Genomic DNA, 25,236 nt, shown 5'->3' on the forward strand with positions numbered 1-25,236 from the left:
ATCCTCTGTCGTCCCCTTCTCCTGCCCTCAATCTTTCCCAGCATCAGGGTCTTTTCAAATGAGTCAGCTCTTCACATCAGGTGGCCAAAGTATTGGAGTTTCATAATTCACCATAAACTCTGCCAATTTCCCAAGTCTCTCCACATGCTAAGGTACATCAGAGGCATCTCCCCTGGAGCTTCTGTCCAGCTGTGCCTGTGCACATCACCCTGGTCTGTCCCACTTCCCACCTGGACATTCCCTTCAAGTTCCCTGTGTTGCACCTCCTGTTCTCTGTATCCTATGCTTCCCTCTTTTTGATAAACTCTCTCCTTTCATTAGCACACCCCCTCCCCCCGCCGAGTAGTTTGGGCTTCCCTCATAGCTCAGTCGGGAAATTATCTGCCTGCAATGCAGGAGACCTGGGTTCGATTCCTGGGTTGGGAAGATCCCCTGGAGAAGGAGGTGGCAACCCACTCCAATATTCTTGCCTGAGAATCCCATTCACAGAGGAGCCTGGTGGGCTACAGTCCATGGGGGTCGCAAGAGTCAGACACGACTTAGCAACTAAACCACCACCAGCCGGTAGCTTCCTGGAAAAGGGTACACAGACAGTAAACACCTGAAAATGTCTTTGTTCTTCATTTATGCTCAACTGATTGGCTGGCTGGGTATAGAATTCTGAGTTGGAAAACATTTTTCCCTCAGAATTTGAAAGCATTCCTTCATCACTGTCACTGTTGTGAGAAAAGCTGGTTGTGACCTTTTTTTTTTTTTCCCTTTCTTTCAAAATGTTTAAGATCTTCTCTTTGGTTCTCAATGGCCTGAAATTTCACTACTATGGAACTGTGGTGGTTCTGTTTCAAACAGCTGTACTGGGCATTAGATAGCATCACATGAACTTCAGTGCTGAGAAACCCTGAATTCTTATCCAGTCTGGCATTGCATGATCTTTATTACTGGAAAATCTTGCATTTTTTATCTTCCTCTCTTCTGTTTTCTCAAGAATGCCAGTTATTCTGATAACTGTGTCTATTGGACTGATCTCTCATTTTCTTATCTCTTCTTCTCTATTTTCCATCTCTGACTTTTTTTCAACTTAACTTTATCTTCCAACCCTTTTAATGGCTTTTCATTTTAGCTATCATGTTTCATTTGAGGTTTTTTTTTCCCCTCAGATGTTCCTTGTCAAAAAGTAGTATCCTATATGATTTTGTGGTTATGACAAATTTTTGACTCTCTGAAAGTATTAGTGATACAGTTTTTGCCTGTATAGTCTCTGTGAACTTTTTCCTCCCTCCTATTGTCTTGGACTCTGTTTTTCAGGGTTAGAGGCTTTCTTCGGATTCCTGGTGTTTTCTCGTTGCCTACATGTGTGTAAAGAATGGGGCCTAACAAGTTCGTGGGACACTCTGGACCCAGTGTGGCAGCCAGCTGTGTGCTTCTCTCAGGGTGATCAGGCTTGATGGGGGTCAGGGGAGGGTCTTCAGGGGCTCCCCACAGAATCCCTTCAGCCTGGGAGGAAGAGTCTGGCTGCCAACATCCTGGGAGCTCGCTGAGTGAGTGGGGAAGAGGGCTGGCTTGGGCAAGGGGGGCAAGGCTGGCTATGTCTCAGTTTTCCATATAAATTTGCCTTTTAAATTTCTCTTTTCTGACAGCTGGACTTGGCGTAGTCCATTCCAGAGACTTGTTTTAGCTTTTGCAGAGAATACCCTTGCAGACTTCTGTGTGAATGAGGAGGGGTACTCAGCTGGGGGTGGGCGGGGACGTTGGTGGTCAGGGTGGGGGAGAGGCTGGCAGTCTTCACTGCTCCTGAGGTTTTCAAACTACCTTCTTTACTTGAGCCCTATGATGCTTCCTGAGATACTTGGCACTTCCACTTTTCAAGACTTTGGAGCTTATCCCAGTATAATTGGGATTGAGTCTTCGTTTCCCCAACTGCCAGGGGAAGATTCAGTTTCTCATGTCTGCCAAGTCAGCACCACTGAAAAGCCTGCTTTTCACCTTCCAAATCTGTTTTTTCTTCATTTTCTTCATTCTTATGGGACTTAAAAAATGCTTTTATTGCTGTTTTAGTAGGTTTAAGGAGGCAGCAGTAAACAACGGGTTCAGTCTACCATCTTTTCTGACCAGTTTTTTGCCTTCAATTTTATTGAGATACAACTGACATACAGCACTGTGGAAGTCTAAAGGGTGCAGCATAATGATTTGACCTGGCGAGTTTTCTAATATAAAATTGGGTTGCCAAGGAGAAGGGTGTAGGAGACTATATCCCAAACCTTGAGAATGAGTTATCTCAGGGAGTGGCATTTCATCCTTCTTATCCTTGGATTGTTTCATTTTTCTACTGTGAAGTACATTTCCCCTTTCTAATTTAAAATTGATATCCACACAGCCCATACACAGGTTCTCACAGGGCATCTGTCCATGGCAAGACTGCTAAAGGGAGTGAGGACAAGAATAAAGCTCCTTCTTCCTTAGGGGTAAGTAACAAGGACCATCTGGCTGGGAAGGTGGACGCTGCTCCACATAGTAATGAGTGAAGAAGTTGGACCAGGTCTGAAATGACAAGCACCAACCTCGGGAAACTTGTGTGCTGTCCTGCCCAGCCTGATAAGGAGACGGGTTGAGTTTGCTGAGATAGGCAAATCATAACTTCTTCTGTCGTGATTTATTTTAGGTTTTTGAATCTTCTTCTCCCTACACAAGTGAAACAAGGCCCCTGAACTGTTGTCTACCATAGGAATTCATTCAGGCAACAAACGTTGATGGTTTTCTAGCAGCAGACACTGGCCCTGTGGAGGGGGGTGGGGTACACTGCCCCTGGGGCAGTTAGAGGGACTCTTCAGACAAATGTGTTTTCAACACTGTGGATAATTAAAATCACAAACATGCTTGATGTGGGCATTTGGAGACCCACTTACCTGGACAGACACGTGCAACTTTTAACTACAACCCTTCAGTGTGGATTTGACTTCCTATGCAGGCTTCTCCAATCCAAAATTACTAAAGTACCTTCTTTTGTAAGTTTTGTTTTCATGAACAAAGATCTTGAGTCTATTGGTTGACTGTTGTTGTTACTGGTCTTTTAGTATGGTGTGAGTTCCATTTATCCTTACAATTTAGAATATACTATATTGCCTTTTTGGCTTCCCAGGTGGCTCAGTGGTAAAGAATCCACTGTACCTACCACGTAGGAGATGCAGGTTCGACCCCTGGGCTGGAAAGATCCCCTGGAGATGGAAATGGCAACCCATTCCAGTATTCTTGCCTGGAGAATCCCCATGTACAGAGGAGCCTGGTGAGCAACAGTCCATGGGGTCTCAGAGTTGGACACAACTTAGCAACTAAACAATAATAACAAGAGGTGCTATGTATCAATAATAATTCTGCCTCTGCTACTGACTCTGTGAGACCCCAAAGACGGCAGCCCACCAGGCTCCCCCATCCCTGGGATTCTCCAGGCAAGAACACTGGAGTGGGTTGCCATTTCCTTCTCCAATGCATGAAAGTGAAAAGTGAAAGTGAAGTCGCTCAGTCATGTATATTGATGAAGCCATTCCTTCCCTTTCTGATTTCAAGTGCCATCCTTGACACGAACTAAACTCATGTGGGGGTTTTTACTAATGCATGTTCACAGACCCACCCCAGGACCAGAATCTCTGGGAATAGGATCCACCCATAGTTGGAGACCAGTGCCTTAGAGCCTTCTACACAGGCTGGCTCAGTCGAGTCTGGCTCTGGGGCCCCAGGAACCACAGCCCGCCAGGCTCCTCTGTCCATGGGATTTTTCTGGCAAGAATACTAGAGTGGGTTGCCATTTCCTTCTCCAGGAGACCTTCCTGAGCCGGGGATGGAACCCTCATCTCCTTCTTTCTGAGGGGATTCTTCACTGCTGAGCCTCCAGAGAAGCCCCACCCAGGAGCTGGGTAGAAGGTAAAACTCTTGGTGGCCACACCAGAACTGCTGCATCTGAAATTCAAAGTTGGGCCCGGCAGTGTGCGTTTTCACCAGGCTTCTGGGTGATTCTCATGCTGGCCACAGTTTGAGAATCACTGACCGAGGACTTAGGATGCAAGAAGGCAGCCACTGAGGTGACCACAGCACTGATGGGGTGGTGGAACTATCCTGGCAGTTCTTGGTGAGCACTGAGGCAGGCGTCATGGTTAACTCACTTTCTCCAGCTCTGCTTTCCTGTTTGCTGTCAAGAGAATTGGTCATAGAGTTGCATAAAGATGACACACACATGCACACATGCAAAGGTGGGAGGTCGTAGAATCGCTCCCTGCCCTGACCGCCCCCCCCCCTCCCCCCGCCCCGCCACACACACCATGAGGGGCTGAAGGCTTCCAGCTGAAGGCCTGCAGAGAGATTGCTGAACATAAGCCCCAGCTGGGTCATCGGATGCCTAGGGCCCCGCCTCCCTCTCTAGGGAACACACTGCCCCAGGGCAGAGGCACTCACTGTTCTTGAGGCCTTGGAGCACACAGGTGGGTCCTCTCACTTCCTGAGTGGTGGCGGGGGGGAGGGGCTGCAGGAGGTGGCGGGCACGGAGCCTGAGCTGGTTCTGCTGAGTTCTGCTGAGGATTAGGTCTGCCTGCCCTGGCTTCCCATTTCCTGTGGAGGAAGTCCCAGCCACTAGGAAGACCTTCCCCTGTGAGCCCTGGGGAAGCAGCAGTGACCTGTCAGGGCTCCAGCCCAGAAGGCCAGGGGCCACCTTCTGGACACCCTAGAGGCTGTGGGAGCCTGAGGCGGTGCCCGGCCTGTCTCTGGGGAACGAGGCAAGGCTTGCTGCTGACAGACAGAAGGCTCCGCTGGGATCTTCCCACCTGCCACCTGAAATGGACATCACCTTCCAGTGTCCCATCATCTGATTCCTCAAGGTCCAAAGTAGGTGGCCTCTGGGCTGGGTTCTAAGTCCACTGTGGGGTCAAGGCTGTGACACACACGCTCAGGGTTTCATCCCCGGGGGGTTACCTCCGGGTACCTGACTCCAGGATTCCATCACACGGTCCCAAGTAGACCACAGTTCATCAACCGGCTTTTCACAGGATCACCTGGGGGTTCGTTCAGTTGCAGACTCCTAGGCATCTTTCCTCAGAGAAGGCAATGGCACCCCACTCCAGTACTCTTGCCTGGAAAATCCCATGGATGGAGGAGCCTGGTAGGCTGCAGTCCATGGGGTCACTAGGAGTTGGATACGACTGAGCGACTTCACTTTCACTTTTCACTTTCATGCGTTGGAGAAAGAAATGGCAACCCACTCCAGTATTCTTGCCTGGAGAATCCCGGGGACGGGGAGCCAGGTGGGCTGCCACCTATGGGGTCGCACAGAGTCGGACACGACTAAAGCGACTTAGCAGCAGCAGGCATCTTTCCTGTGGGGCTCTGGCCTCTGAGGTTGGACCTGAGATATGGGTATAACAGGGGCTCACTTGATTCCTCTCAGCAAAACGGGAGCCCCCAGTTAACACGGTGGGCATAAGGGCGCTTCGGACAAGTGGGAAGAGAGAAACTCATGCAGGTCTATGAGCTAAATGCCCTCCTCATCTTGATTACCCCTTCAGTCAGTTTCTGTCCCTCCCAGCCGTGACTCAAGAGGAGGGTTTTCTTGCTCTTCCAGCCTTGGTGCTTCGGAAACAGGACAGCGGTGTTTTTTTTTTTTTTTTTTTTGCTGCCAGTTCTGGGGCCCCACCCTGGGTTGTCGGCAGCAGTGAGTGGGGTCATGACAGGGTTACGACACCTACTTTCTGAAGACAACTACTTTCTGAGGCAGGCTTGGTCTTCCTGGTGCCAGAGAAGAAAGTCAATCAAGGCCAGACTCGCGGTTGGGGCGGCTCGGACCTCCAGACCCCCTAGGAGTTGAAGGCCCGAATGAAACAGTAGGTTGCGACTCATTTCCCTCATCTTGGCAGGAGGGTACCAGACCACAGTCTATGGATCCTTCTAGAAACGGGCGTTGCTAGTGGGGGTGTGGTGGGAAATCGGAGCAGAAACAGCTGAAAGAGTTTGCTAGAAAGTGTTTCCCTCCGGGCGGGTGAGGCTGCACCTGGCGCGTCCAGACACGTGCGTGACTTTGAGGAAGAAATGAGTTTGGAGAAGGTTTTATTTCCTGCCCACGTTCCCAGGGCGCCTGGCCGCTGGCTCCCACACCCGCGTGGGCAGGCGGGCGCCGGCCGTGGGGTGTCCGCGTTTTCAGCCTTTCTGGGGGAAACCGAGCAGGGCGGCGGCACGCGGCGCTCCCTCCCGGCCGCGAGGTCGCGGGCTCGGGGCTGGGCCGGGCGGCCAGCGGGGGGCGCCTGCGGCCGCTCCGCCGCCCCCGCCCGCATCGCGCGATCCGGCCCGCGGCGGCGCGGCCACTCGGGCGGCGGAGCGGCCGGAGCGGGAGCCGCGCGGAGCGGAGCGGAGCGGGCCGGCAGGTGAGCGCGCGCCGGCGCCGGCGGGGAGAGGCGCGGCCGGCCGGGCCGAGGGGGCGCGCGGCCGCCAGTCGGGTCCTCGGACCCCAGCGCGGCGGGGCGTGGGCGTGGGGGGCGCGTCTGCGGCTTCCTCGCCTCCCGCCCGCCGGGGCCGCACCCAGACGGAGGGGTGGGTGTGGGCCGGGGCGGCTGCAGCCCGGCCCCGCGCTCGGCCTGCCTTTTCCCCGTCTCAGGAGCCGGGAGAGGCGCGACCCCCACACCCCGGCCAGCAACTTGCCCTCGGAGCCGCCCCCACCCAGGTCTTGCTCTTTCTCCAGCCCGAGCTTGGGTAGGGTCTTCTCAGATGTCCCCCTCCGTCAGGTACTTCGGGGAAGACCCTGGCCCAGACAGGACCCCGGGGCAGGAACTGGGCCCAACTCCACTCTCCGGATGACAGACTGAGACCTCACTGAGGGGCGTGGCTCTGTGCTCCCCGGGTCCGGCACCCTCCGACCGCTCTGTTGAGATGCCCATTGGGTTATGATGGTAAAGAGGGGCTGGTTTGTCGGGTTTCCTAGGCTCTGAAAAGGCAGGGGCCCCTGGAAGACCAATGTACTCTGTTTAAAGTAAGAAATAACTCAGAGAGAAAACTCAGGTAAGGACAAGACTAAGGGCTGGCTAGAAGCCGTCCAGCTACAGCCAGCAGTGAGCAGGACCCCCTTGCCTGTGGGGGGCCAGGGCGGTGTGTAGATGGAGAGCCGGCAAGACAGAAACCTAATCTTTCACGTGAAAGGGAAGCTAACCATCCCTGGTTGGGAGTGAAATGCTGGAGGCTTTCTCAGTGTGGGCTCTAGTTGTTCTCTCTCCTGGTTTATATCTTTGATCCCCTTTCCCAAAGGCCAAGAACACTTGTTCTTTCTGCAGCCAAGAGCCAAAGCTGGAAAATGAGAGTTGGGGCCGTTTCATTACAAGTAGAGCCTTTAAGGTGAGAGCCACAGGTGCCCTTAGAGGTTGGGCTGTGTCTGGAATGCCCAGATCTGGACTGGCCTTAGGTTCAGGGCCCTCATGGCTTGCTGAAGCCTCACACCTGGTCCAGGATGATGTTCAACAGAAACATGCATGAATGAATGATCAGCTGTGAAGCTGAGGGGACTTGACAAGCTGGGGCTCTGGGCCCTGAGAGGAGGGCCTCTGGCATTCAGTCACTGCTTTTCCACGTGGCCAGGTGCCCTCCTAGGAGAGGGGAGCGTGTCCCACTGTGGACCTGGAACTCTCAGGGCAGATCCCTGGTGGAGTGAGGAGGCCTCATTGGAGTGGCAAGCTGGGTCTACAGGGGGCCTTTTGGATCTGCCTCCCACTGTGCTGAATGTTTGGGGTCCTCAGTGGCTAGATCTTCCTCAGCCCTTGATGCCCTCGGGCTTATAAGCATGGTTGTTCTTGGGCCTTTTATGGAGGAAGGCAAGAAGAGGCGAGAGAGTTCTAATTTCTGAGGCCAGATGGCTTACAGAGCTGTGGCATGTTCCTTGTACCATTTGATCCTGTGAGTTAGGACAGGAATGATCAACACCGTTTACGAGTGGGAAAGCTGAAGTCTTCAAAGGGCTTGTAGCAAGTTAGGCCTGGAGTGGGGACTAGGGCCTGGCCTTCTGGTCTTCCTGTCCAGTTTTGGCCTGGTTCTGGTGGAGTCTCGGTGCCCATTAGGAGCCTGATCCCACCCCCCAGGCAGTCTCAAGCGGGCCCGTTAAATCCCCCTCAAGAGTGAAACATATTGCCTGTCCACCTACCTGCCCAACTCTTCCTTCTTCCTGTTCCTTCATCCTCACTGGGGGATGCTCTGGGGTTTTGCTACTGACCCTACCTTTTGGAACCCCTTCTTTTGTAACTGGGCTCAAAGGAACTGCAAATGGGGGGGTAAAGACTTACATAGCCTCCATGGCAACTCCAACAAGGGAGCCTTGAATGGCCTGCCTGGGCAGGAGGCAGAACAGCGAGTTAGACGTGGTCCCTGCAGTCGGAAGCCTGCTGGCTAAGAGGGGTGACAGTGCTTACGGTTGAGTCCCAAACACCTCTGTAGAGAGAGGCTCACAGAGTAGGCCGGCCATCTGTCTAGGGTAGATGGAGGCGTCTTCATTGCGATATCTTTTCGGGGGTGGGGGGCTCTGTTAATAGATCCTTTTCTTATTTATTCATGCTTTCTGTATTTTCAACATTGTCTACAATGAAGAAGAAAAGCAAAACTCTCTTGTTTGTTCTGGAAGTGTTTCAAGAGCTATTCTAGCTTCTGAAACTTTGAATTGGGCTTGCAGGTGAGGTCTGTAAACTTCCAAATTTAATAGGATGTGCAAAAGGAAGGTGCCAGGATTTTGAGATATTTCAGCACAAATTAACCTCTCGAGTGGCCTAGAACTCAGGCAGTAGACGACACTTGGATCTATTGCAAAGCCTCTTGTTGGCAGCATCACCTCTCCTGCTGCGAGTCTGCTGGTATTTGTGGCTCACAACTGACTGTTGAAGAGCTGTCTGATGGGGCCTGGCTGGCGGGTGGACGGGAGCCAGAGGTGATGGAGGCAAGGTTGGTGGCAGTTTTCAGCCCTGAGCCACACCCATCTGGGAATCAAAGAGAGTGGTTTCCTAAGCTGATGCCGCCTGGTCTGGGTTGGAATTGGGGGCAGGGGCTTTGGCCAGAGAAGAATGGATGAGTCCACATCTCTGGGGGTCCTCACTGAGGAAGCTGAGTTTCATTTCCTGAGCGTGATCAGCCCACAGCCTCCTGCTCCTCTCTGCATGTAACACAGGCTGCATGATGCCCTGGAGTCCTGAGTCCTCTCTGCTCCTTGCAGTGAAAACTCCACTCCCACCTCCAGCCCTTGCCCCTCCTTCTTCCTATAAACACTTCTCTCCAGTCAACTCTCTCATGTATGTTAGGACATGCTCAATCCCCTCTTGGACAAGTGACCCCAGGGATGGTGTGAGCCAGGGGCATGGCTTGGGGGCCCTTTTGATTTCAGGCTCTGCCCCCTTGCGTGTTTGTTTTCCTTAGATTTTTGGACATGGGCATTTGAACCTTGACTGTCACTTTAAGAGGGGAAATAGAAAGGCAGGAGCCGTGGTCCTCCCAGCTCTCCACTGCCCAGCTTGTATAGAGGGAGCTAAATGGGGCCTCTCACGTTAGGGTGGGCATTTGGCCAGGGCCATTGCCAAGTGTGGGGAGCTGGCAGTGGGAGGTCCAGCCAGTGTGTGCACAGGAGGCCACCCCTTCAGTTAATGACCACCTGCTGAGTGAGGTGGCTATGAGCAGCCATCTACCTGTTTGCAGAGAGAGGCACTGTTTTCAGTGATTAACAACAAAGGCTAGTATTTGCAAGCTTTTATGCCTGGAGGACAAGAACACAGACTCTGGAGGGCATCTCTCGGACTTGAGTCCAAGCTTAACATTTCCTAGCTGTGTGACTTTGGGCAGGTGCTTCAACCTCTCTGAGCTTGTTTCTTATCAATAAAAAGGAGATGGAATAAGAATACTTATCTCAAAAGTCAGGAATAGCTCCTGATTAAAAGAGACCAAAGTGACATGACAACCAAATGCAATATATGAATCTGTGCTGAAACAAATTACATAAAGAATGTTATTAGGACAGCTGATGAAATTAGATATGGACTGTAGATTAGACTCAGACTGTAAAGAAGCTGCCTACAGTGCAGGAGACCTGAGTTCGATTCCTGGGTCAGGAAGATCCCCTGGAGAAGGAAATGGCAACTCATTCCAGTAATTTTGCCTAGAGAATTCCATGGACAGAGGAGCCTGGTGGGCTACAGTCCACGGGGTTGCAAAGACACATGACTGAGCGACTCACACTTATAGATTAAAGTATATTAATATTAAGTGAACAAATTAATATTAAGGACCAAATATAGGGCCTTGTTCTTAGGAGATATGCACTGAAGTATTTAGAAGCTCACTGTATAAGCAGCCCACTCTCAAATATTAAAGAGAAACATATGTATAGACAGATAATAAAAGTGATAAATAAATGATACAAATAGGCAAATCTGAATTAAAGTATAGGAGAGTTCTTTGTAGTTTTCATATAACTTTTCTGAAAGTTTGAAACTATTTCAAAATACAAAGTTAAAAGAATGCCTATGGTTAACTCATGTTACTTAGTGCCTGGCACTCATTGAATTTAGCTGCTGTTGTTACTGTTGCTTTTTATTATCATTAACATGCACAAAGTGTATCTTATTTCCTTGTTACAATACCTTGGGCTATTTTTCCACTTTACAGATGACAGTTGAATCCCAGAGAGATTAAGTCGTCAGGGCCACACAGCATTGAGTCCAGAGAACCTATAAGAGAACTGCTTGAAATTTATTTTGGATTAATTGCCAGCATCTGAAACCATGAGATTTTATGTAAAAACCCAGATTTCTTTTTTTTTTTTTTTCAGTTATATATGTAACATATTTGTAGTTACATATATAAATTTTAATATGTATTTATTTTTCAGATTCTTTTCCATTATAATTACTAGGTATTGAATATAGTTCCCCATGCTATGCAGAAAATCCTTATCTATTTTATATATAGCAGTGTGTATCTGTTAATCCTAAAACAAACAAAAAAATGAAGTTGCTAATTCATGTCTAACTCTTTGCAACCCCAAGGACTGCAGCCCGCCAGGCCTCTCAGTCCAAGGGATTCTCCAGGCAAGACTACTGGAATGGGTTGCCATTTCCTTCTCCAGAGGATCTTCCTGACCCAGGGATTGAACCCAAGTCTCCTGAACTGCAGGTGATCTCCTGCATTGCAGGCAGATTCTTTTACCGACTGGAACACTAGGGAAGGCCCCCGTTAATCTGATACCCCTAATTTACCCACCCCCTCTTCTCTTTGGGAATTGTAAATTTGTTTTCCAGGTCTGTGAATCTGTTTCTGTAAAAACCAGATTTCTGATTTCCTTTGATAACTCAGAAGGCTTGCAGCATTGGCCACACTCCTTTGTGACAGCTGCTGGGTGAAGCTTGGCAGCAGAGCATCCTCACACAGAGCTTCCAGTTTGCCCTGGTGCCCAGACAGCCAGCCTGCCTCACTGGTTGATGTCTGCTCTGGCCTCTGGGGGATCTGAGTTTGCTGTCTGAGGGGAGTGTCAGTGTACATCTGATCCCAGGGCGCCAGGTCCGGAGGCTGGGGCTCTCCCCACCCCCACCCGCTCCCCCTTGAAGTGGGTGCACCTCCTTGGCCCAGCCTGCACTTGAGCACCTGCCAGGTGTGTGGGGAGAGGCCGGGGGCTGCAGGCAGGCGGAGCAGGAGCCCGAAGGTGTGTAGCTCCCGCCTGCTCTGTCCTGCCAAGTTCCTATCTCCCCTCCATGCTGCCTGCAGCCTCAGCAGTGCTCCTGGCTCTGCAGAAGTGGTACAGGGTGGTTTGCTGATACCCCATGAAGAACTCTCAGAAGGGCCCCCAGGATGCAGTCTTCGTCTTGGCTTGGTGTATGTAGGTGGGTGATTATTTCTCTTCTCTGAGTCTCTGGGTCTTCCTCTGTAAAATGGGGCTGTACTGCCTCCATGAAGGATTGGAGGCTGGCACATCAGGTGAGGGTCTGGGGATATGGTCGTAGGACTTCCCTGGCAGCTCAGATGGTAAAGCATCTGCCTACAATGCAGGAGACCCGGGTTCAATCCCTGAGTCAGGAAGATCATCTGGAGAAGGAAATGGCAACCCCCTCTAGTACTCTTGCTTAAGAGAATCCCATGGACAGAGGAGCCTGGCGGGCTACAGTCCATGGGGTCGCAAAGAGTTGGACAGGACTGAGCCACTTCACTTTCTTTTTCTCTCACTGTTTCACTCCACGTTTGGCCTCTGATGCCCCTGGTCCCCAAGAGGCAGAGGAATGAGCAAAGGCTGGGAGTGAGGGCACTGGCCCACAGGGAGTGGGGCAGGGAGGCTGGGCAGGTGTTGTTCCTGTGGCCTTGTGGGTGTGCCTTATTGTCCCCAGTCTCACAGAGGAGGGGACAGGCCCCATGGCCAGGCGGGAGGGGCTTGCCTGGTGGGTTTGGTGTCTGACAGACGGGAAAACTGAGGCTCAGAGAGGCAGGGTGACCGTGGGGAGTCCCACACAGCCAGGCAGCTTCTGCCTCCTGGGCCAAGACCCTGAGCTGCGTTCCTGGGGAGGAGGAGAGGATCAGCTCATTTCTTATTTTCAGATGGCTTGGATTTTATGTTAATTACAGAAATAATTCTCATTTATTATTAAAAAGCAGAAAACCTAAGCAGTTAAGTGGGGGAGATAAACCAGAATCTGTGCTCATTAATGTAACCAATTACTGCCTTGGTGTAATCTTTCCAGATGATTTCTTGTTTTTTTTTTTTTTTCTAACGTGTGACAAGAAGAAAAAAAATGAATATCACATTTCTTATTCTGTCCCGCTTACTCCCAGGCTTTGGGAGTAGAGGTGTTAGGTTTCCCAGACACGTATTGGGCTCATCCCAGCATTTTGTACACCAGGAACCCTGACTGATTTTCTCAGCCCTGCTCTTGCTGGACACTTAGATTTTCTCCAGTAGTTCTGCAGTTAGATCTCTGCGCTAAGGAGCCCATAGCTGTCTTTGTACACACTTGGGATTCTTTTCTGTAGGGTGAATTAAGACAGGTCCACTTCTCACCTTGAAGGCTGGATGCAGGTTTGTGGTAGGGCTGTGTCTGGGGGCGTGGAGGTCTTGGGCGCCGAGAGCAACTCCCTCCTCCATAAACTGCTTTGTGGTCAGAGGATGAGACAGGGAGGGGTGCCCACTGGAGGGCTTTGCCAGGAGAGGGGTTAAGGTGCTGCCGTCCAGGCTGGTACTGGAAGCCTTTAAGCTCCTGTGGGGGAGGCGGGTGGAGGCGAAGGAGAAGGTGGCCTGCGCTCCGGGCTGGTCCAAGGTGGTGGCGCCTGCAACCCCACAGCCTGTTCTGCTTCTGCAGAGGGGCCTGGGGTCGTCTGTGCCCATGCTCGGGGGTCAGGCTAGGAGCGCGTCCTTGTGATTTGGGGGACAGGGTAGCAAGCTCTCCCCGACCCCTTCCAGGGAGCCAGGCTGAGACTGCTTCTGTGCTTCCAGCTTTGAGACTCCCTGGGGGTGGGGGGACATTTTTCATCTGTAGGGAGGGGCTGGAAATGATACCAGCATTGAGCGACTCAGATGGGAGAGCCGATGCCAGAGCCCTGCCAGTGACTGTTTCAGCATTGCGTTATGGAGCAACTAGATGCCCATGAAGGAAGACAGAGCAGCATGCCTGCCCACACACACTTAGCCCCCAGATGTCACGGCTTCCAGCCCGGGCCACCCTAGAGCCACCTCTGCTCCCACGCACTTCCCCCTTCCAGACCTCACGTCACTTCATCTGTGGGAATGGTAGTACAGCCATGCCTCTTTTTATTGTGCTTTGTAGGTAAATTCTGTGTGTGTGTGTTTCTTTCTTTTTTTTTAAAAAAACAAATTGAAGGCTTGTGGCCACCTTGTCAGATGATGGTTTGCATTTTTTAGCAATAACGTATTTTAAAATTAAGGTATGTACGTTTTTTAGATATAATGCTGTTCCACACTTAACAGACTACAGTCTAGTGTAAACATGACATTTATATGCACTGGGAAACCAAAAAATTTGTGTGACTCACCTTGTTGACATATTTGTTTATTGCAGTGATCTGGAACTGAACCTGCAATACTGAGGAAGTATTCTTGTTTATATTCCTAAAAGAGAAGGAATTAAAAAAAAGAAAGAAAAAAAAAGTATTATCTCCACATCTAAAACTTAGCAATATTCTTTAAAATTATAGCTATCCAGCCAATGTATTATGTTCAGATTTCCAATTGTTACATACAGGTCAAAAATAAAATTTAAAAAATATTTTAGTTTTTAAAGTCAGAATTCAAATGACGTCTACATAATGGGATATCTTTAATGGGTTGATATCTTTCTCCAGTCTTCTTTAAGCCGTAGTTTTGATATTCATTCATTGTCTCTCTTGTGCCAGATGTTCTGCTTTTTTGAGCTCTCTATAATGATCAACACATTCTTTATCCACCAAACCTCCTATAAATTGGTAGTTGTGTCTCTAGCCTTGATCTACTTTAGCTTCGACTACCCCCACCCCTGGAGAAGGAAATGGCAACCCACTCCAGTGTTCTTGCCTGGAGAATCCCATGGATGGAGGAACCTGGCGGGCTACAGTCCATGGGGTCGCAAAGAGTCCGAAAGGACTGATGCACAGCACACGCCCACCCCGCCCTGCGGCCACCGCAAGAGCACTTTGGAGAGGGGGTTGCAAACTTCTGTTGGGAGGCTTGCATTGTCTGGGACAATCTCTTCTTGTAATCTTAAGTGGCTTTGAGATAGTAGTATTTTTCATTATTATAAAAACCTTTCATTTTCACCTGGTTACAAGTGGTGCTGAGTGAGTGGAGAACTTCCAGTCTCAGGCCACTGTTTTTCCTCATTCCTGCTTTTTTTCCATAGTAGTTGCTTTTCCCCATTAATCTTTTAATTACTCGGGTAGTGTACTTTTATTAGAAAAAATTGGAAAACAGGCATAAACAAGAAAAGTGTGAAATTAAAACTATGCTGAATTTTATCACCTGATGATAACTCCTAAGATTTGGAGTATATCCTTTCAGACTTTCTTGTGTGGAATATATATATACACACACACACCCGTGTATGTGCATCTGTGATACTGTTAAATGAAAGGTGGAACTCTGCACACGGGTGTGTTTTCACCTTGTGGCATCTCCATAACTTCCTCCCCAGGATCTGTAGGGAGGGACGTGGTCTTTCTCCCTGTCCCTCAGTGGTTCACACCGGGCGGAGTGTGGGGAAGGACAGGCTGCGGGTGTAGCCCAGCTGCCAAGTTTTTCAAAGGAAGTAAGGACTTTTGGTTGGCAGGGCAGTTGCTTTCACATCTGTTCTTTTAGGATTCTCTGCAGTTGCTCAACACACTGTGACCGGGCTTACCCCTTTCCTTGTCCAAAGTCCTGTCCCGGAGGCCTGGCAGAGGCTGGGGCCAGGGGGTGGTCATGGGAGCCAGCCCCCTGCCTCCTGGTAGGCTGTGCCACCAACAGGATGCAGGGTTGTTCATCTTTCCTTGTCTGGCATCGGAACTGGGACAAGGAGCAGCTGTTTAGATCTCTACACAGGCGGGACAGTGGCTAAGGGAGCCGACTTTGGGAGCAAAGATGCTGTTTACTTCTTAGCACATGTGTTTTTTTTGGAGTGGTTTGGTAGCTCACCCCAAGTCACCCCTTAGGACCACCACTGATTAGGAGTGAAGGCCCTTGTTCCATCTTGTAACTTGGAGGATATAAGTGAAGGAGTGAGCCAGAGCATCTCCATATGTTTCCCGCCTGAGCAGGGAAGGGATCTTAGCACATCTCTGAGTCTGCAGTCAACTGAGAAGAGATGAAGGCAGAGGCGCGGGAGGTGAGTCGCTGCACTGGAATGCAACCCCCTTGGGCCCCAACCCAGCAGTGTGAAAAGTCCATCTGGGAGGAGGGTGAGTGACGGGACCACAAGCTTGTGCCTGCCTCAGCGAGGCTGTCTCCTTGAGGATCTCACTTTGGTCCCCCTGGCCCAGCGCGTGGAAGAGCTGAGGGCCTGAAGGAGGGGCAGCCAGGAGACGTGATGCCAGTACTGGGCCAGACTGCTCTGTCCTCCCAGGCCGAGTGAGTGCTGCTGTCTGCACAGAGAGTGGGTTCTGTTTTTCTGCTCTGCATTCTTGTTAGAAGACTCTGGGGGCAGATCAGTTTGGCAGAAATGTACAAAGCCCTCTTGAGTGCCTGGTGCTTGGTGGTGGTGGTGGGGGGATGCTGCTGGAAGAGAAGAGGTCACCCCTCCCCCCGTCACTCCTGATCAGGTAGGGATGCTGCAGTGCCAGTGCATCAGTCCAGTCTTGACAGGACTGGAGGATGCGCTTCCGAGGTGGCTCAGACGTGTGGGTGGCGGGTCGATGCTGGCTGTGGGCAGGAGGCCTCAGTTCTTACCACAGGACTGCTTGAGTGCCCTCATGGGCAGCTGGCTGGCTTCCCCTAGCGTGAGTAATCCAAGGGGGAGCAAGGTGGAAGCTGCAGTATCTTTCATAACTTCAGAAGACAAGCATGTGATGTCTATGGTATTTTGTTGGTCACCCAGGTAATGTGGGAGGGCACCATACAAGGGCGTGGATACCAGGAGGCAAGGGTCACTGGGGCTGCCTACCGCCGTGGCCCCAGCAGCTTCCAGCTCTTATTCTCCCAGCCTAGTGAAATGAGAGCATCTTTTTTTTTTTCATTGAGTTCCTACAAAAGTCCCAGAATTGAGCATTTTAAGTCACCTGCCACTTTAGGGGTCACTCTTTGAGTCACTCTAGGGGAAGCCAGCCAGCATGTCATGAGGACACTCGAGCAGTCCTGTAGTGAGAACTGAGGCCTCTTGCTCACAGCCAGCATTCCTGCCCATTCCCCAGTGGACACTGACCAGAAGCCCACCCCTGAAGGGCTGACTACCCGTAGGAACAGGGAGCTGTTACTGGACGTGGAAGCTGCGGAAGGAGTAGGGCAGTGTGTATCCTCTAAGGAGAGCCCTGTGGTCCAGAGGAGGTGACGATGGGACATTGCTTCCGGAAAGGTGGCATTTGTCCTTGTCTTGGCAGGATGAGTAGCATTTTAACCATCCCAAGTGGCAGGAAGGCCTGAGCCAGGGCACAGCGAGGTGAGGCAGCTGGATCGTGGGGTCACGGGAGATCAGGCTGCAGAGATGACTTGGGCCAGGCATGGTGGTGGGTCAAGCGGAGGAGCCAGGATTTGACTCAGGAGACACCAAGAAGCCATGGAAGGTCTCTGACCAGGGCAGGCATGCAATAGAGCCAGGATCTAGAGAACACCCTCTGTCTGGCCTTCCTTGTCTTCGGCTATAATTGAGCACTTACCGTGTACCCTACACACATTTCTCACTTAACCCTCACAGCCTCCCAAGGGGTTGGATGACATCACCCTGACTTTATAATGGGCCAAGGTCCCTCGATGGGGCCTCTGACTGCAGAGCTCTCGTCCTCTTCATCCCATATTCATGGGACAAAGGACTGTCATGAGAGTGAATCACCAGCCTGATTGCTTGGACCCTTCTCAGGGCTCCTCTGGGGTGTGGCAACTCTCGTATGGATGGTTTCCGTGTCTGCACTCCCTCCCAGACATCTGCCTGGGGTGCTGTGGGGTTTCTTCCCTAGGGGGAAGGGCTTGACATCTGGGTTTGTCAACTGGGGCCAAACTATTTGCTCAGTGTTCAGTGTTATTTGTCTCTTGGCCGACTGCCAACCATGCCTGCCTTGTTTTCGTTGCAGTTTTATTCCATCTTGCCCACCATTTCACGGCCTTGCCACTCTCTTGTGTGGGGACTGGTGGCTCCCACGCAGCAGCCAGGCACTGACTAGGCCATCTCCCTGGCCTGAGATACCCTCTCGTGGGCCTCTTCCTCCTCTAGGTGGGTGAGGTCTCTCTCCCTTGAGCTCTGGACCATGTATCTTGCCTCCAAGGATGCCCCTCCCAGATCTTTGTGCCATGTCATCGGTGGGCACATCTTAGCCTGGAGCTTGCCTGGCAGGGGGTGTGTCCAAGTCATGCTTGTGTTCCCAGCACCCGAGACGGGTCTTGCCCACAGGGAGGAGAGGGGGTGTTGCGGAGTGAGAGGGGAGGGGCTGGTTGTGCTGTGCGCCTGGCACCTTGAGTGAAGGAAAGCCAGCCTTCCCGGCCTGAGGCTGAGGAAGCCCACAGCTGCCCCTCCCTGGGGGGAGTTTCTCCAGCAGGAGCAGCCTGACTCCAGGGAAGCCATTCTTTGCACCTGGGGAGGGTCATGATGTGAGTGATTGAAAGCACCAGCTATAGAGTCAGACAGACCTGAGTTTCAGTTCTGGCTCTTCCCGTTGTTTCTTTTTTTGTTTTAGCTGTGTGTGCTTGCACGAGTGAGTAACCTCTCTGAGTCTCAGTTTTCTCTCTACAGAATGGGCATGATAGCAGGACCTCCTCCTGAGGCTGGGCATGGTGCCCAGCACACAGTCAGTGTTTAAATGCTGACCCCAGGTCCTGCCTGCTGGGACCTCACAGTTGGTGTGAGGGGTGGGGTGCCAAGTGCCCAGTGACTGGGGCTCAGGGTTCAGCAGGCCGGCAGGGAAGAGTGCCTCCTCTGAGGAAGGAGCTGGAGGGGAGACCTGGGGAGGGCGAGGCTGGGGAAACTGGGCTCCGTTCTCTTGTCTGGAGGAGGAAATGGCAGCCCACTCCAGTATTCTTGCCTGGAGAATCCCTTGGACAGGGGAACCTGGCGGGCTGCCGTCCATGGGGTTGCAAAGAGTCAGATATGGCTAACGCGATTTAGCTCACCCTTCTTTGTTACTGAACAATAGGGCTTACTGTCAGGATACAAGGTAGAAAATGACCCCAGGTCCCCGTGTCACATGTTCAGGGGATGCCCTGTGGACCAGGAGCTGCGTCTCTGCGCCCTGCTCCCTTCCTATCTCATGCCTCACCGCTGAGCACCCCACCATTCCAGAAGGGAAGCTGAGGCCTGACATTGGAAAGGGAAACTGGAGCTCAATGAGTGGCTTCCAGGGACGCAGGGGTGCTGGGGTTCTCTGGGGGCTCTTTGGAATAGGGATTTCAACCCGGGGCCTTAACCTCGGCCCCTGGTCTGGCCCCAGCATGGGGCAGGGGGCAGCTGTGAGATGGAGAGGCGGCAAGCCAGGCTGGAGACTTTGACCTCTCAGAGACGGATGAGGCCCCCTCGCTGTGTGGGTGGAGAAACTGAGGCTCAGGGCCCTGTGTGAAAGGTGGAGCCAGGAAGAGGCTCCCTGGAAGGCTTCTGTTGCCTCTTAATTGCTCGTTAAGGCGCTGCTCACCCCCTGCCTCCAGCCAGCGTCACCGGGCTTCTAATGCAGGCTTTGGGTTCTTGTTTTATTTTTACTTTATGAAAATTGTTCCAGTTTGAAGCTTCCAATTTCCATGAGGTCATTGGAGCCGGGAGCCTGGCCTGACGGCTCCCCCCACTCCTGTCGAGGGCTCTTGCTGTAGCTGGGAGAGGGGCCCCCGCCTGCATGCCCCGAGAGGCGCTGAGCTGAGGGCTCAACGTTAGCCTTTCTGCTGCTCCCGCCGCCAGAGCAGGAAGTTGTGGGTCCAGATGTGAGTCATTCTCATTAGGTAGCCGGTGGAAGGAGCCTTCACGTGTGTGAGTCTGGACGCTGGCCAAGGAGGGGCAGGCGACGGTCACCTCTGAGCGGGCCCTGACCCTGGCCCAGCTGTTGGGGGGCCCTGGAGGAAAGCCAGGTAAAGAGGGCAGAGGGGATGGGGCGCCATCTGTCCTAGAAGCCTGGGGCCCCTGGGCAGCACCCCTCCCCACCAGGCAGGCCTGGCCAGGGCGAGGGTGGACATGATCTGGACTGGCAGTAGGGGAGGCTTTGGATGGCCAGGTGTGGGGCCTCCTGGACAAGGTCACTGACTTGTCTCAGCCTGACAAGAAGCTGCTGTTACGACTGTGGTGGTGGTCATTTGGCTCGGTCCACCTAGACTGCCATGACCCACAGACTGTCAAGTGTCCACATTTCTCTTCAAGGTTGTAGCTGCACATTTACAAGTACACTTTACTTTTCTCAGTGAAAGTAAAAGTGAGCGGGGGAAGAGCAATTAAATTTATTTTGTTAGATTAAAAAGAAATACACCAAAACCACACTCTGAAAGTGATGCATGCCTAAGAGACAAAGAACAAGATGCCTGAAGAAAATGGATGGAACAGTCTCTCTTTACCTCCAAGTCCTCTCAGCCCAAAGCTCTGGGACTAGCAATATGGACCATGGGGAGTGGGTCCTTCTGGATCTTTCTGCCTGTTCATCCAAACACAGACACAGGGCAAAGCAAGCGGCTCTTGTCCATGTCATCACATGAGGGTTAGGACAGCGGGCCCTGGCCGGCCCCTAAGGGAGGGGATAGGGAGGGGGAGAGAAAGCTGAGGCCAGGGCTGGACCTCCAAGAGACAGACCCCCCTGGCCCCAAGGCCTAGATGGATGGCCGCAGCCCAGACTGGCTTTGCCTGCAATGGCTGTGTGACCGTGGCCTGTCACCGGCGCTCTCCACCACAGACACGGGAGTGGATGATGTGAGGGGTGACTAGACCACCGTTTCTCAGGGTAGTGGGCCCTGCTTCTCAGCTGGTTTTAGCCATGTGGATGAATGTGCTTAAAATGTAGGTATTCGTTTTAATGTGTTTCAGAAAAGGAAAAAAAAAAAATCTGTAAATAGGACCTGTGACTTCATGCATGTATTTTTGGCTTGGACAGGGCTAAAGAAGACACAGAAATGAAACGGGGAGACTTAAGAGGAAGTGTAGTGGGGTTGGCTCCGCAGGAAGTGTGGGCGTCCAGCGGGTGCGGAGTCTGGAAGGCTCATCTGAGCGCCTGGTTTCTGGCCCGGCTGCGGGCCTCCCCCCTCCAGATGGGCCCTGGCTTCCTGGAGTTTTCCTGTGGCTCCGGGTGTGGGGGAGGAGGACTCTCAGGTTGTGCAGCCTCTGCCCTCCCAGGGAAGGCGTGAACTTCATGGGGGAGTCTCCAGGGGTAATTCATTGAAAACAAGAGTCTGTTTGCTGGCGACCATTTCCCCAGGGGTGAGGTAGGGGGTGAAGGGCAGTCGTGGGGCCTCTTTGCCAGGAGTAGGTCTGGGGACAGGCAGGCTTCCTGTGGGCCCTTTGGGGATGGGGGCTGGTACAGTGGGGGTGAGGGGCAAAAATGGGGCTTCCAAAAAGCCAAAGGTGCTTTTTTCAGAGGAGACAGAGGCCCGACTTGATGTTACTTTGGGGATGTGCGTCCCTTTACAGTTTGTAATTACTGCTTTAGCCCGTTCCCTGCCTACCCACCCCTTCCAACCCCCACCTCCTGGTGTGGTAGTGTTGTCTGCCCCCCGTTTGTGGAGGGGAAGCCCGAGGTCTTGTCCTGGGCCGCACAGGGAGCCAGCCAGTCCTTGGGGCATCCATTGGCGTGCGCTGCCTCTCAGGGCGAGCCGCCATGTTTGAGGCCTGGCGTGGGGTCAGGATGCTGCGCCTCGTCTTTGGAGGGGCTGGTTGGGGGAGTGCGGCCGAACGGGCTTTGGGTGGCTTTGGAGGGCCCTGGGGCCGAGCTTTCCTGGTGGAGGGTCTTGTCTGCCCCCACCTCGGGGTAGCCAGGGCTGAGTCAGGGCTCTCGCCCCAGTGGGGCCTGCGTTCTTGGACACGCGCTGGCGTCCTGCCTCCGTGGGGAGGTGCATGACCCAGCCCTGGGCATTTTCTATGACTTGCCATCCCAGCACTGCTGGGTCATCAAGTGGTGGCCCGTGGCCTGTCCCTCACCTCTCTCCTCCTGCCGTGGGCACGTTTACACTGAGCTAAAGGCAGCTATCCACGTCTTATTGCCTAGGCTGAGGTCAGTGCTTAAGTCAGCCGGGAAAGTTCAGGGTCTCTCAGGAAGCCAGCAGAGGGGTCACCCCAGGCAGGGTCTCTGAGTCAGTGTGGCCACGTCCAGCCTTTGGTGGGGTCGGGTCTTAGGGATGAGTGGGAAGTGCCAACGGCATTTCTTTTCCTTTAAAAGACCGCAGTAGCCAAGAGCTGGGAGGTAGTTTGGCTCAGTGAGTCAGGCCTTGGTATGGGAACAGCAACCAGAGAAGCAAGGTCTTCTGGAGGCCATCAGGTCCAGCCCCCTGCCTCCAGGCAGAGCTGGATTAAGGCCTGGGTTCAGTGCCCCCTCCGCCGTCTCCTGGCAGTGTGCAAGATGAGCAGGGGATTGAGCTAGTTTCTTGCATCTGTGAAATGGGTCATGCATGGTACCCAGCGTGCTGGGTAGTTCTAGAATAAAGGAAGGAGTGTGCATGGCACGGCCAGCACGGAGAAGCCGCCGCCCCCGCGGAAGTGTTTGTCGTTACTGTCGTGCAGCTGTGTTTGGGGCTCTCTCCCCCGTCCTGCCTTGGGTGGGAGGGTGGGCATCCTTGGAGAAGGGAACCTGGGAGGGGAGGGGAGGCTGGGCAGGGCCGGCTGAAGGGTATTGCTGAGGGGCCTCCCTGTAGCCCTTGGGGTAGTCACAGTCTCTGGGTTTCTCAGTTTTCTCCTCTGTAAAATGGCAGCACCCAGGCAGGTTGCTGGTAAACTTAAGGCCTGAAAAATGCTTCCCAGGCATCTGAGACCAGCAAACTGAGGCCTCCCGTGTTTCTGGCAGTGGCGAGCCCCCTTCCTTTGCCCGAGGGGCCCAGCAGCTCTGCCCCTGCCCTCCCAGCCCAGGCTCACTTGTGGAGTCTTCACTCGCCCACCTGTGGCTCCTCCTGCCATCACCTTCCAAAGACGGTGGCCCGGTGCCCACCTGATAGCCTTCGACATCCGGCTCAACCTGCCATGGCCCACGGATTTCGCAAGGGGCTCTGTCACGGCCGGGGCCTTGCTCAATGCCTGGCGTGGGCCTGCGGGGCTGCAGCATCTCTGCTCCCCAGGCGCCCCTTTGCCCACATCCCCACCCACTGCACCTCTAGCACGACAGGGCCTCAGGATGGGGCGGGGCGGGCTGAGTGAGCCCGCTTTGTGAAAAGTCACCTTTTCACCGAAAGACGGCTGAAAGCCTCCTCTCTGGCGACCCTTCTCCCCGCGAGGGCCGGGGCCACCTCCGTGTGCTGATCTCTTTGATGGTCTTGCTTCATCGGTGTTTTCTGAACAGAGTGCTGTGCTGGGGGCTAGACTGAGCCCACCCTGGGTGAAGAGCGGCTGGGACAGCTGACCTTGAGCCTGGAAACGAGGCCTGTGGGGTTCCTGCATTCCCCTAACACACAGATGGATCAATTCCTCCTGTCCCGTTTGCGTTCAAACCCTTTCTCCTGGCTTTCGCCCGTCCCCACCCCCCATCCTTGCCCCACCTCTAGATCTGTCTGCTGAGCTGGGCTGGGGGGGTGATGGTGGGGGTGCCTGTGATGTGGGGGAATGCGTGCCACTTGTGGGTGGCGAGCAGCATAGCGGGCCTGGCTTTCAGGCATCAGGAGGCCCCCAGGGGAGATGCAGGCAGTGGTGCCACCCCCCATCTTCGGGACCCAGAGTACTGGGTGAAGGCCTCTGTCTTCAGGATCCGAGCCTCCTTGCCCTTGAAAGTGGCTTAGTTCACCACCTCAGGTGCAGCCGACTTGGGTCCGGGGCTCCTGCTGTCACTGGTTGGCCGAGCGGGGAGAGGGCCAGGATCCTGGGGTGCGGCCCCCTCCCTACACAGGTGGGGAAACAGGCCCAGACGCTGGTGTGCTTTCCCGGTCAGAGCTGTGCCGGAGGCATGTTTCCCCTGGGTGCACTCAGCAGGGAGCTGTGGGTTTGGGGTGGCCAGCCCCTCTTTCTGCCTCAGTCTCCCCATCTCTGCAGTAGTCAGATTGACTCTGCCTCCCATCCACCTCCCTGCTGTGCGGGCCAGGGAACCCCCAGGTCTGCCCATCCCTGCTCCCCGAGCCCTACTCCTCAGGCATCTCCTTCAAGCCCCCATCTGGCTCTGGGAGGAGGAGCCCTTTGAAGTTGGCTGGAGGCATTACTTTAATGGGGCCCTGGCCTAATGGGGAAGCGTCTTGTTTTGAAACACCCAGACTCCCTGGAGCCGCTGCCCAGGTTCCCTGGGGACGGGATGCCTCGGCGCCTCCCACTCAGGCCTGGGACAGGGGCTGGCACCCTGGGATCTCTCTGCCAGTCTGCTTTCTGGCAGGGGAGTGAGAGAAGAGAAAAACTGCCTTTTGGGGGCTGATGGCAAGTTAGGTTTTGCTGTGAGGGCTTTGTCTCAGGCACCCTGGTCCTCAGCTATGTTCCTGCCCCGCAAAGCCCACCTCTCTCTCTCTTCTGGGCTGGAGATGATGGAGTGGGAGTGATATCAGTTTCTCCGGCCCACCCCTCCTGTGTGGAGCCGGCTGGGGTGGCCCCACATAACGGCACTCCCTGGGTGCCAGCCTCTGGGTCAGGCCCCTGAGCCTTAGGTACCATCACACGTCCATCCTGCAAATGAGGAAACCGAGGCCCAGAGAGGTCAATTAATGTGCCTCAGGTCACCCAGCCTCTCTGATGTGGAGCTGGGGGTTCTTGCTCGTTTGGTCTCAGAGCTTGTGCCTCTCAACCACTAGGCTTTCCTGGGTTTACAATTGCTTGGCCTGAAGCTGGGCCCTCGCCCACCCTGGCATTTCTTTGCCTCGAGGGGCTTACGTGGCCCGCGTCTAGTCTCTCCCCTCCCCGCAGCAGGGGCTCGCAGGGACCCTGCACCCATCTTGTTTGTTGTAGCCCCAGCACCTCACCTGGTACCTGCTGTGGGCAGGAGCCTGGTGAGCACCCGTTGGATGGCAGCTCAGGGGCCTTGGGCTGGGGTAGAAACAGCACCGCAAGGTCAGCCCCCTTCCCCGTGAGAAGTTTCTGGATATTATAAGGAGTTTTCGTAGCCATTAGGTCATTTCACTGCCAGAACAGCCCGGGGAGCCAGGGAATGTGTTTGTTCCCACCGCTCAGGTGAGAATCGGGAGACCTGAGAGGCAGGTGACCCGCCAAAGCTCATGCAGACAGGACTAGCGACACCAGGCTCGGGGCCCAGGCTCCGCAGTCCAGGGCAGGCTGTTTTTGACTCAGTTCGTGAGTTTGGGGGGTGAGGGTCCCCGGTGTGCCAGGCGGTGTTGGGTCCTGAGAGCGGGGCAGTGTGTGGCCAGACACTGGCCTTGGGAGAGGCGGTGGCAGGCCAGGATTCCTGTGCTGTGGTGGGACGCGCAGTCTCTGAGTCCAGGTTGGGCAGCCCTTCTGGAGGAGGTGGCCACTCAGCCTGGCTCTGCAGGACGTGTAGGAGTTTGCCAGGCGGAGGGAGCTGGGG

General features: G+C 53.5%; 1 protein-coding gene across 7 annotated transcripts in view; it reads left to right on the forward strand.

The window, feature by feature from the left end:
* The first annotated feature begins 5,632 nt into the window (after positions 1-5,632).
* Positions 5,633-25,236, forward strand: part of ADCY7 (adenylate cyclase 7) — a 63,265-nt gene continuing 43,661 nt past the window's right edge. For 2 of the 7 annotated variants that reach the window (XM_086350590.1, XM_086350596.1), the window contains exon 1: positions 5,633-5,861. The gene's annotated coding sequence lies outside the window, so the exon portion shown is untranslated. Of the gene's footprint in view, positions 5,862-6,263; positions 6,399-19,559; positions 19,691-25,236 lie in introns of those variants that run through there. The other 5 variants (XM_086350595.1, XM_086350599.1, XM_086350593.1 and 2 more) reach the window with 4 other exon arrangements.

Source organism: Bos grunniens, chromosome 18, assembly GCF_055505025.1.
Source record: "Bos grunniens cultivar Pamir isolate PY7600 chromosome 18, Bosgru_T2T1.0, whole genome shotgun sequence".
Lineage (NCBI taxonomy): Eukaryota > Metazoa > Chordata > Mammalia > Artiodactyla > Bovidae > Bos > Bos grunniens.